Source organism: Octodon degus, unplaced genomic scaffold (genome assembly GCF_000260255.1).
Source record: "Octodon degus isolate 3935 unplaced genomic scaffold, OctDeg1.0 scaffold00004, whole genome shotgun sequence".
NCBI classification, from domain to species: domain Eukaryota; kingdom Metazoa; phylum Chordata; class Mammalia; order Rodentia; family Octodontidae; genus Octodon; species Octodon degus.
This window is the reverse complement of record NW_004524580.1, coordinates 19,998,675-20,010,125: the sequence shown is the minus strand read 5'-3', so window position 1 is coordinate 20,010,125 and position 11,451 is coordinate 19,998,675.

The following is an 11,451-nucleotide window of genomic DNA, read 5'->3' as shown; positions in this document are numbered from 1 at the left end:
AGAGAGAGAGAGAGAGAGATTAAAAAGAGTACCAGAAAGGATTTCAAAAGCCCAAGCTTATTTCTTTGAAAATAAGTAAAACTGTCATTTTTGTGAAAAAAAAAAAGCTTCAGATTTTCTTGAATTTTTCATATCAGCCAGTGCAAATAATCACTGAATGTTTTAGCTTTTTGGTTTAATCCTCCTCAAAATCATCTTTTAAGGTTTTTACATGAATCACCCTGCTCAAGACTCACTCATTTATACTGTCATCCCCAATGCAACAGGTATCACACATGGGGCCTTCAGGGGTGGTTGGGTCATGAGGCTGCCTCATTCACGGCTTAACCCACAATGTGTTCACTAGATGAATGGATTTATCAGGAGGAACAAGGGAATTGGAGGAAGTAGGTCACTAGGGTTATGTATCTGAGGGTGATTCTTTCCTTGGACTCTTCTTTCCCCCCTCTGTTATCTGTGGCTCCCTTGGGGTAAGCAGCTGTCCTTCTGCGTCCCCTTTCATTATGCTATTTCTGCCTAAAACCAGTCCACCGTGGGATGCAGCCACGAGGCAAATAAACCTTCAGTCTTTAAAATTGTGTGAGTGAAGGAATTTGTCCCATAAGAGAAAGGTGATTAATACACAAACTATACAAGCCTTATAATTTCTGAGTGTTTTCAATATTAATTGTAAATATCTGTGTGTGTCTTTCTGTGTCTCTCTCTCTGTCTCTGTCTCTCTGTGTATATCTCTCTGACTCTCTGTCTCTGTCTGTCTGTCTGTCTGTCTGTCTGTCTGTCTGTCTGTCTCTCTCTCGCTCTCGCTCTCCCTCTCAATAGTTAGAAAGAAAGAAATTAGTAAATCTATCCACTAGATTGCTCTCATTGGATCAGCAGATTTAGATTTAGATACTTTTCCTATTGCCCAAGGTCAGAACTGGGCTTCTTTTCTGGTCCTGGTCTGATGCCTAATCTAATCTCACCTCTGTTATCTGAAGATGTTCGCAGGGAATCTACCAGAAGCTATTACATCTCTTGGTCCTTGGCTAAGCACTTGTGGGTACTTCTGTGGTCACTGCTGATCAGAATGTTTAACAACTAAGAGGACTTTTAGGGGTAGGTCAAACACAATTAGGAAAACCTTCAGATATGTTTGCAACTAACCACCTCATTATCTGATAGGAAGAACTTCATGGCTAAGTGTTGCCTTCCAAAGCTCTTAGTGTTCTGACTTGGTCAAGTCTAACACAAGAAGTTAAGAAAGAAAGTTCTTAAAACACATTTTCAACTAGACCCAGCTTATGGTACAGTGTACCACACAAAAGATACGTTTTCTGTTGATAAAAAGTGAACTTTTCCATATTCATATATAACTTCAGGTTTTAAATTGTTCCAAGATGTCCAAGAAAGACCGAGGCCATGGGCATGTGTTTAACTACAAATAAATGATGAAGAGTGATTATGGGTAGTTAACTAAATTCTACTAAATTATCTTAAACCTCACCTTCCCTACTTGTAAAATGCTAATTAGAATAGTATCAACTTCATGGGACTTTCAGAATTATGATGCTATGTGAACAGAATTTAGTACAGCATAACACGGCCTATGAATACTAATTGCTATTTTTGAGAATTTGTCTTAAATGAAATTGGTTTTTAGTGCTCTTACAATACTGTTGGGCTATAATATTATAAATACTGTCCACACATTATTAGTGCAGTGTGACAGTATTTTCTATGTTCTGATGCTGTCGTCTTGGGAAGAGCCCATGTTTATATAAATAACTATTGGGACACATAATGGATAATCAAGTATACTTGAAGTATAGATTACTTGATATATACTATACATATATATTTCATGCAAATGTCTTTACTTGCTTTCTTCTTTTTTTAAATATTGTTTTTAATCTTTTATTTATTCATTTGGTAAAGGGTCTCACTATGCAGCTTGTACTCATAATGACCCTCCTGTCTCAGCCTCTCCAGCAGTGGGATTACAGGTATGTACCACCATGCTTAGTTTCAGTGGTCAGCACGGCTCTCCTGGGGATTGAACCTGGGTCCTTGCATTTGCCAGGCAGGCACTTAGACTGCTGAGCTATCTCCCCAGCTCAGTTTCTTCTTAATTAACTACCTACTCATAAATTTGAAAAACATTCTACTAGGATGAACAGGTCTTAGTAGGCCAACTTAAGGCTGATACACATTAAGCACAACTTGACAAATCGGTCCTTCTTTACTGTAGTAATAATTTTCAATTTATCTCTTTTTTTCAGTGGCTGCCTACAAGAGTCAGAGTGACTTATCACTAGCATTTATTATGCTCTTGTTAGTTATGTCACTGATGTTAGAAAATAAGTGATTGCTATTTAACATAGACTGAACTTATAGATACTTTTGAATTGCTTTGCATTAAATAGAAATGGTCCTATGAATGATGTTAAGTATATACGCAACTAAGATAGCTGGCTATTGTCTATCTTACTTGGCTTTACTCCACCAGCCCTTATGCTTGGGTTCATCTCTAACAGCTTTTTTGATATTTTACTTTTCCATGTGTGCTAATATGACTCTTATTTCTTCCATTCATTTTTTCTCTGCTTCAAATTTCCAGTGGACTGGGTAGAATTTACAGTCTGTCATCTAATCACACCCTAAACATTACAACAACACCAGTATCAGCTAAGTCTGCACTTATTCAAAATTTACTTTAATTTATACGTCTCTCTTCTTAGATAGTAAATCTGAACTCTGCAACAAGACGTCAGTGACTGACATGCATGTCCTTGTATTTCTTTTTAATTCTTTTTTTTGCTACTGCACTCTTCCTCCCTTGAGTGTCTCTTGGGTGTTTGTTCATAGCCCTGCCTTGCGCTAACCAACAGAATGCATCATGCAGCTCTGCTGTCCCCAAAATGCCATCCACACAAATCATTTACAGCCCCATTCTCCACAGTCTTTTGGCTGTGAACTACCCAGAAGGAATTTGTCAGTTACCACAACTTGTCCTGTCCTTAGCTTCCTGCCACACTGCTTCACTCTCTTCCTGTCCCCTGTATTTCCCTCTCATTCCTCCCTCCCTCTCTCTCCTTTTTCTTCTACTTCAGAAGAGGTAAGTTCTGGCTTCCTACTCTCTTCATGTTTTCTTGTAAATACCTATTAAATTTTTAGACAGAGAAATGTATCTTTTTCTCTTTATAGAACCCTTCTGGAACACACCCTAAGGACTCACATATTTGAAGCAGAATATGAAGGTATTTTCCTAAGCAAAGATAGTTTTCTCCCTAAGGGGAATTCCGAGCCAGCTGTTAACATTACCATTTATTTTCCCTGTCACCTTTGCTTATAGAATAAATCAATGAAGTTCTTCTGGGATTTAACTTCTCTAGGGAAAGGCATATATGTTTTGGCAGGAATATTGTAATGTAATTTTTCTCAAAGTGTTGATTATATTGATATATGTAATCCAGCTGTGTTAGTATATAGCGTGTTATTAAAGAAGAACAGATTCGCTGTAATATAATCCACAACTTTTCTACTCATCATATATTCATGTAGTATTTTCCAGTGCCTGCTTCCTCCAAATCTGAATCATTGTCCTTGAATCAAGCTTTCATTTCTTCTTTTCCCCTTAGAGTAAATTCTTCCACTATTATCTTCAATGTATTTCTTTTCTTTTGAAAATAGAACAAGCAATTTTTTTAACGAATAGGAAATGAGGACTAATACAAGAAACTCAGCCATGTTCCAATCCTCTATAATCAAGTCATACTGTTGGATAACTGTACCTTTGTCTTACTGGGGTGGACAATGACTCTGAGGGGTTTTTTCTTTTTTTAATTTTCTGTGCTAATGCATATTGATGTCCAAATTGAAGCATAAATGGATTGGAAAGACGTTGACCACACATTAGTAAATTTATCTTGATGGAGAGGCAACTGTAGGCAAAGCCTTTAGGCAAAGAGCCAGGAAAACAAAACTGAAGCGTAGGCACATCTTGCTCCTCTTGTACTTGGGAAAATATGAGCAAAAGTAAAACTACGAAACCTGTGCTTCCTCATATATTCATCTATATTTGAATCACTCATGTGCATATGCATGTATCTGAGCATTTCTGTAACAACACATATGTCGTATAATCAGACTTCTGTCTCTCCACCTTGCGTGCTTGCCACTTCCAGCCAAATGACACTGAGGTGCTTTTTATTTCATTTCCTGCCTCAACAACATGCATACACCACCGACTTTAGGCTCCAAAGCCCAGACGTGTCTCCTGTGCTTCAACGCGCATCTAGAAAGTGAAATCCCCCAAGAACTTGGTTGGGAGAATCATATTAATCTTTGAGTTTTACTTTGTCTCTCTCTTTCCAGCAAGCTGGTGACAAACAGGAGATAGCCAGTTAGATTTGATGAATGATGTGTGGTTTACCTGTCTGGTCAGTGGAGAGCCACCCTTTCCTTTCCACACCCTTTTCTGTTGTCTGTTTTAGACTCACATGGGCTCCTAGGTGAGCTTTTCTGGAGCTGGATTTATGGCCTGCAACACTGGGCTTAAGGGGGCGTGGTATTAAATCAGTCCACTGATTGGAATTAGCATAGTCTGGGGCTATAGCTCCCAGAAGTCTGGTAACCTGGATGGGATAAAAGAGAAAGGCAGGCTTGCTACCTGCTACCTGCTACCTGCTGCCTGCTGCCTGCTGCCTGCTGCCTGCTGCCTGCTGCCTGCTGCCTGCTGCCTGCTGCCTGCTGTGTTCTGCCTGCCACACCATGGGCTATTTCTCTTCTGCCATGTCCCTTTCCGGGCGATCCTTTCTGGATCCAGCCAACTATGGACTGAGAGCGCTACAAACTGTGAGCTGAAATCAAGCATTTTGGTTTTTAACTTTATTGGGTATTTTGTGCCAAAAATAAGAAAACAGGGATTGCACTGCCGGGAGGGCGCCGGGTATTCCTAAATTAGCCATCGCAAATATCTGCAGTGTGAGACGGGCAACAAGTTCAGTTTTCTTCACTGTGCGTAATATTTATTTCTGTTTTATTTTATGTTTTTTAAAATTCATTCTGAATAAGCTCTTTTATTTGCCTGTAATGAAGACCGTGGGAAAAAAATAACATAAAGTATATTCTAAAACTATATTTAGAAGAAAGCACTTAGAGAGCTTACTTTCCATCTGTTCTTGGAGGACATTGGTTTTCATATTGATGTAGTTATACGCACACAAGTATTTTATAAAGAAATGCGAAGCTATTTCCTGAACTATGTGACTGAAACAATGTAAGTGTACAGAGGTACATGTTAGCCACTGTGTGTCTCTTGTACGCACACACACACACACACACACACACTCTCTCACACAGAACTGTTCCCATCAAAACTAGAGTTCAAATGCCAAAATTAGCACTGTGTGTCTTTATTTGAATACTATTTGCAGGTCAGTCTCACAAGTTACCCTGATTGCTATCAAATGAATTTTAGCTTTCATCTCTTTGGGATAGTGATGAAAGTTAGTGTGTTCCTAGTACTCCAAAAAGCTGAAGAATGAAATCTTGGGTCACGCTAACTTAGAAGTGCCAGATAAAAGAAAGAAGAAAGAAGAAAAGAAAGAAAGAAAGAAAGAAAGAAAGAAAGAAAGAAAGAAAGAAAGAAAGAAAGAAAGAAGAAAGAAAGAAGAAAGAAAACATGAAAACAAGAAAGATTAAAAAAAAAAAAAGAGTCCTCCCCAGGTGTTGATCATTAATACCAGAGAAATCTTTCAAAGGGTTCTCAGTTGTAAACTAAGAGAAAATGGCTACTGCCACAGCAACCATAGCAGAAGGGTAGCCGTGGCCCTCCACTCTCCCATGGCCATGGGCCTCAACAAGGGCCACAAGGTGCCTAAGAATGTGAGCAAACCAAGGCACAGCCGCCATCGTGACTGTCTCATCAAACACACCAAGTTTGTGTGGAATATGATCTGGGAGGTGTGCGGCTTTGCCCCCTATTAGCGATGTGACATGGAGCTGCTCAAGGTCTCCAAGGACAAATGCGCCCTCACGTTCATCAAGAAAAGGGTGGGGATGCACATCTGTGCCAAGAGGAAGCGTGAGGAGCTGAGCAACATGCTGGCCACCATGAAGAAGGCATCTGCCAAGAGGGACTGAACCTCTCTGGAATAAAGCTTTGCAGAAAGAGAAGAAAGAAAGAAAGAAAGAAGAAAAAAAGAAAGAAAGAAAGAAAGAAAGAAAGAAAGAAAGAAAGAAAGAAAGAAAGAAAGAAAGAAAATGGACCATAGAATGCTATGAATAGGGAATGGTCTAATCTTAAAATTTTTACCTCAAATCTATTTTGCACAAAAGTGCAGGTCTATTGTAGCATGATAAGAAATAACAGAAGTTTTTCGAAATGCAACATCTCGGCATCCCTGCACATCATAAACTCTGAACAACTTTCAGGAAATTAAGACACTTTGAAAATACCAGGCAAGATGAAGAATTAACCCTGAGAATTAATCCCTTTCTCTCAAAATTAATTATGGTGTAATTGCCACATGTCTGCTCCATGGAGATACCCTGCCTTGTTTGCTAATGTGATTATATTCCTGGCTTGAAGTGTCTCTGGTCCTTCCATCTGCAAAACAAATTTTCCCTGCAATGTGGTATTTCTTTATCTTGTTACTTTAAGAACACAGGATTGTTTTGCATGGTTTTCATTAATCACTTTACTTAAATAGATAAGATTGCAGTTGAGAGTAATTGATAAATAAATTTCTATAGGATAATCTATCAGAATCCTACATTGTGCCCAGCTTTTCCTCTCCTGTGCTAATATTGTGACAAGACATCAACCCTGAAGGCTTCATTCATTCACTCATATACTCTCAGCCATGTTCTTAGTTTGTTTCTTTATCAGATCTTCTTTCACTTTGCTTCTGCATTGACTTTTTATGCTCCAGAAATGTGTTTTCTTCCTTTCTTCCATTGACAAAAGTTGCTCTGTGGTGATTCTTCACAACACTAATAAACCTAGCATGGCAGTCAGTAGACCAGCACCCCATTTGTTAGGTTTCCTCTCTTCTCTTCCTCCTTTGGATATAAAACACTAATGAGTATTTGCTTAGAATTTCAAATGGTCAATAAAGTATGCTCACATCTACAATGTTAGCCTTTACAATGTTTTAATAAGCTGTTATCATATGCTATTATTTCATAGATTAGGATATATTGTCAAACACACACAATTAACAAAGTGTAAGAAAAGAGTAAACCAGTGTGTTTAGCTCTGGTTTATTGCTGTCTACTGAATCACAGTACCTCATTCAATCAGAGCTTCATAACCTTTGGATGATAGGGTAATATGATATTTGCCATACTCTAGCAGAAATATTAGTGAGTAGAGTTATGGGATATAGTAGTACATTTCTTCACTACTAATAAGAACTCATTCAGGGACATTAGCTATGTGAATCTAAAATTTGTGTCTTTGAATGTCATGATCTATCAGATCACAAAAAGAATTAGGACTTAAACCTGACAGATTGCAGTCCTTTGTTTATGAAAATCAATGATTTGCAACATCATTGCTTATTAAAATCAATTAAGTAGTCTGTCTTTCTTACCAAGAGCAGAGAATTCCAATGACACAGGACTTCTTTTAGGATAACTCTTCTCAGCAGGAAGTCTTACCACATTAGATTTTAAACACAGACACTTTCCTTGAAATAGCTGTAGAATGAATTGCTTTTCCAAGAGTTTTGCATAATTTTAATTTGCCTTTTTATTGCTATTAATGGACCATCTGTACCTGTGGTTTTCCATGAAATTTAAAAAGAACATACTGAGAAAGTCTTGTCATTTAAAATGCAGAGACATATAATTAAATAAGACATGTCAAGTGGAATAAAAAATGTATTGATAAGTTCAAAATTCAGTGGAAATAATAATTCAGCATCTACAGCAGGTGTTCAAAAACTGAACTATCAAACACTAATTTGGTTCAGGTACCTAATTATTAGTATGACTTATATTCTGATTTGTGCTCAGTTTATGAAATTTGAAGGACAAAAATTAATTAGTTAAAATACTTTATTTTGAATCAAATACCTTTTATTCTAACTGGATTGAAGTTAGAAATCTAAAACAAATCAATCCTAGGAGCCAATTTAAATTATTAACTAATTGATAGCTCATGGTGGTGATTTTATGACATTTTACTGTATATTTTATAAAGTAATTGAAACCTCAAAGACAAACTGTGATTTTTTCCCACTGGATATAATTTTCATTCTTTTTTAGTCTTCTTAAAAATTTCCTTTTTGACTTTTAAGTATTTCTCCACTCTCTAATGATCAGAGGCCATCCTAAGTGTTTCATTTATTCTTTTATAGGTAAAATTAATTCATTCTCCTGTCCTCTTCTTGATCTCAGGGCTACCCCAGTTTCCAGCAAAGCTGGAAAATGCCATTGTTGGGTAAACTTACATTCATCATGAGGCTTGAAACATTTGTACATTGCTGCTAAATGAGATGAAAATCAAATAGGCATGGGAGACTGTTGACAACAGTGTGCCGCCCCTTTACACATTCTTCCCTGTACCCCCGATACACAACCACCATCCTCCACAGAATCAGGTATGCCCACACATGCATCAGCTTAAAGGTCAGAATCTCTTACTAATATGAACTCTTCTTCTTGTGACCCCTGACCTATCAACTAGGAGATACGTTCTCTCGCTTACCCATCCACATCATCTAATAGGCAAAGAAAGAGTAAAAAATGGATTTTCTGAGATAAAGGTAGAAAATCTACATTATTCAATTGTCTACTGCAACTATAGCCTATTGTGTAGAAACTTTCATATATCCCCATTCTGGATGATGCTCCCTGGGATGACTCTCTTGACTGTTGTCCTTTAGGAAGTGCAGAGCCTTCTGGAGCTTTCCTGTGCCTGCTATAGTTCACAGACAAGTCTAAAGAGGTCTTGGAGTGTGTTCTTGCTTTGGAGTTTGCACGACCTTTGCATGCTACTCATTGACTTGCTAATATATGTTTGGAAGCCTAGGGGGTTGCTTTTAGGTCATGCTTATGCCTTTCTTCTTCTTCTTTTTGTTTTTTACTAATTAACTCTAAAGTCTAATAAGTCTTCTGTATGCTTTCCAACCTGGTTCGTGTAACACTAGTCTTACAGATCTTCCCTACATACTTCTGGGTTGAAAGATTCTTCACAGCTACTTCTGCTTTTGTGCTAAGTTTAGGATGACCTGTCTGAGATTACCAGTTGTGGTAAGAAGTTCATAAGACTGTCACATCTTTATGGTTTGGTGGAGATCCAAGAGTTCAGCTGAGACACATGGATAGAAAGCTTTTGAAAAAAAAATCTGTGAGGCATGATCTTATCTTTTGGTGGATGAAACATCCAAGCAGAGGGTTTCTCTTCTATAGGATACCAATTTTGGTCAAATTAAAGAGAAATGGGTATCCTTAGCAAGGTTGCCTCTTTTGTGTTTCTACTTGCATGCTGGCAGTTCCTACTCAAGCTCTTCCCTTTTATTTTATTTGGCTAAAAACATCCAGACAAACTAACATAAGTAGCATTTTCTTAATAACCTCCTTTGTAACAAAATAATTCAGAGATATGAACTTCATTTAAGGATAGTCAGTAGTTTTACTAAATGCCATAACAAAATCAAGTTTGTAATTAGTTAAGATGTCAGCTGAAGAATTATCACAAAGGAATTTCATAATAAAGATTCTTGAATTAGCTAACTATACAAGTTAATATATGAATGCTCTGTCCAAATTTAATGATTACATTAATTTTCATTCTTGTAACTTATTTCTATTGTGGAGAAGACTTTATGTTCTTAATGGTGAAGAACTTCATATTGCCCATTAATTATTTAAAATGAGTATTAACATTGTGTTTTCACTGACACAAATTATTTTCAGATTTATCCTTTAACCTTTCATTCATCAACTGGCATAAGCTATTTACACACACTCAGATCTTCAACTTTTTTTCTATCTGATTAATTTCAAACACATGTCAAAATTTCCAAACATGCAAATAATTCGTTTTTACAAAAGAGGCACTGCTTGGTTATAGAGCCTTGTCAAGAAACTATTAAAATAGCTAATGATTCCTTTCCTCATATTTCTTTTTTTTCAGGGAAGACAATCTGATACATATATACTTCATTTGCAATATTTCTTGTGAATTTATTTTCAGTTCTAGGTTTAGTCAAAAGGCTCTTAGCCATTTGAGCTCAAATTTCTATTCATTAATCAGACTTCCTGTGGATTTATTTGTCTACCATGAATAATCTTTATTAACATAGTAATGACACTTTGTAGAATCTCCCCCTTATTCTCTAGTCTTTTGTGTCATCTGTAGCCAAGCTTTTAAAGCTGTGTTCTAAAGCGCGCTGAGATTCCTTAGAGCAGCCAGTGCAGGACAGAGATGATGGGTTGGATTTCTCTAGGCTCTGAGCTTTCTAAAACCTCTTCAGAGATAAAAGCAGGACATTTGCATTTGTTATTGGAACTCTGCTGATGATTTCCCTTGAGAAAAAGTTCTACTGCTTGAAACATATTTAAAAAGTAGAAATGTATAAAGTTTTAAGTTATTATTTCCAAAACCTCCTATAATTATCCCCATTTCATGGAAAAAGTAATGAAATATAAAAGAACCAAGTGGAGGTTCCTATCTCAGGAGCTCAATTATTGCTCATTTCTGTTGTCTCCAAAAAAAATGCAAACTTAGTTTACATTTTACCGTTTCAGAGTTAAACATAAATCAAGTGTGTAATGTCCTATGTCCCTGTTTCTAAACATTTCCATCTGTCTAAAATCCAGACAAGCCATTACCATTGAATCAAATAGGTAGACAAAGTGATAGAAATAGAATAATATTTGCACTGCATGGTAACCAGTAACTGATGTTTAACGGTAGTAGAAGCGTCCTGCTACTTGCAAGAGACAAGTCAAAATTGCTAAGCATTTCTTAGATTGCTTTTGAGATGATCACCTTCCATTATTTTCTATTTAAAGTTTCATAAAATCACTGTACAAATTGTAGTTTCCATACGGACAGGGACAATTTCATGTTTTTCTAAAGCTAGCGTGCTAATTGAGTGTATGCCATCAGTAGAGCACTGTCTGGACATGTGACCTCTAGTGTTGCAGGGTGTCCTTGCATGAACGAGGAGTAATAAGCAGATTGGTACTTTTGTGAGTTTCATTGCATACTCTGAGAGGAAATGATGTATCTTTCATGTCTTGTTAGTTTATAAAATGCTTCTTCTAGTAAGAATTTATTTCAGAAATAAATTGGTGGTGCATGCCTATAATCCTAGTACCTATAATCCTAGTACTAGTAATCCTGAGGCAGGAGGATTGCTGTGAGTCTGAGACCAGCCTGGTTTACAAAGTGAAAGGCCAACCTGAGCCGCATAGGGAGATGCTGTTTCAAAAAGACAAAATAATAATAATAAT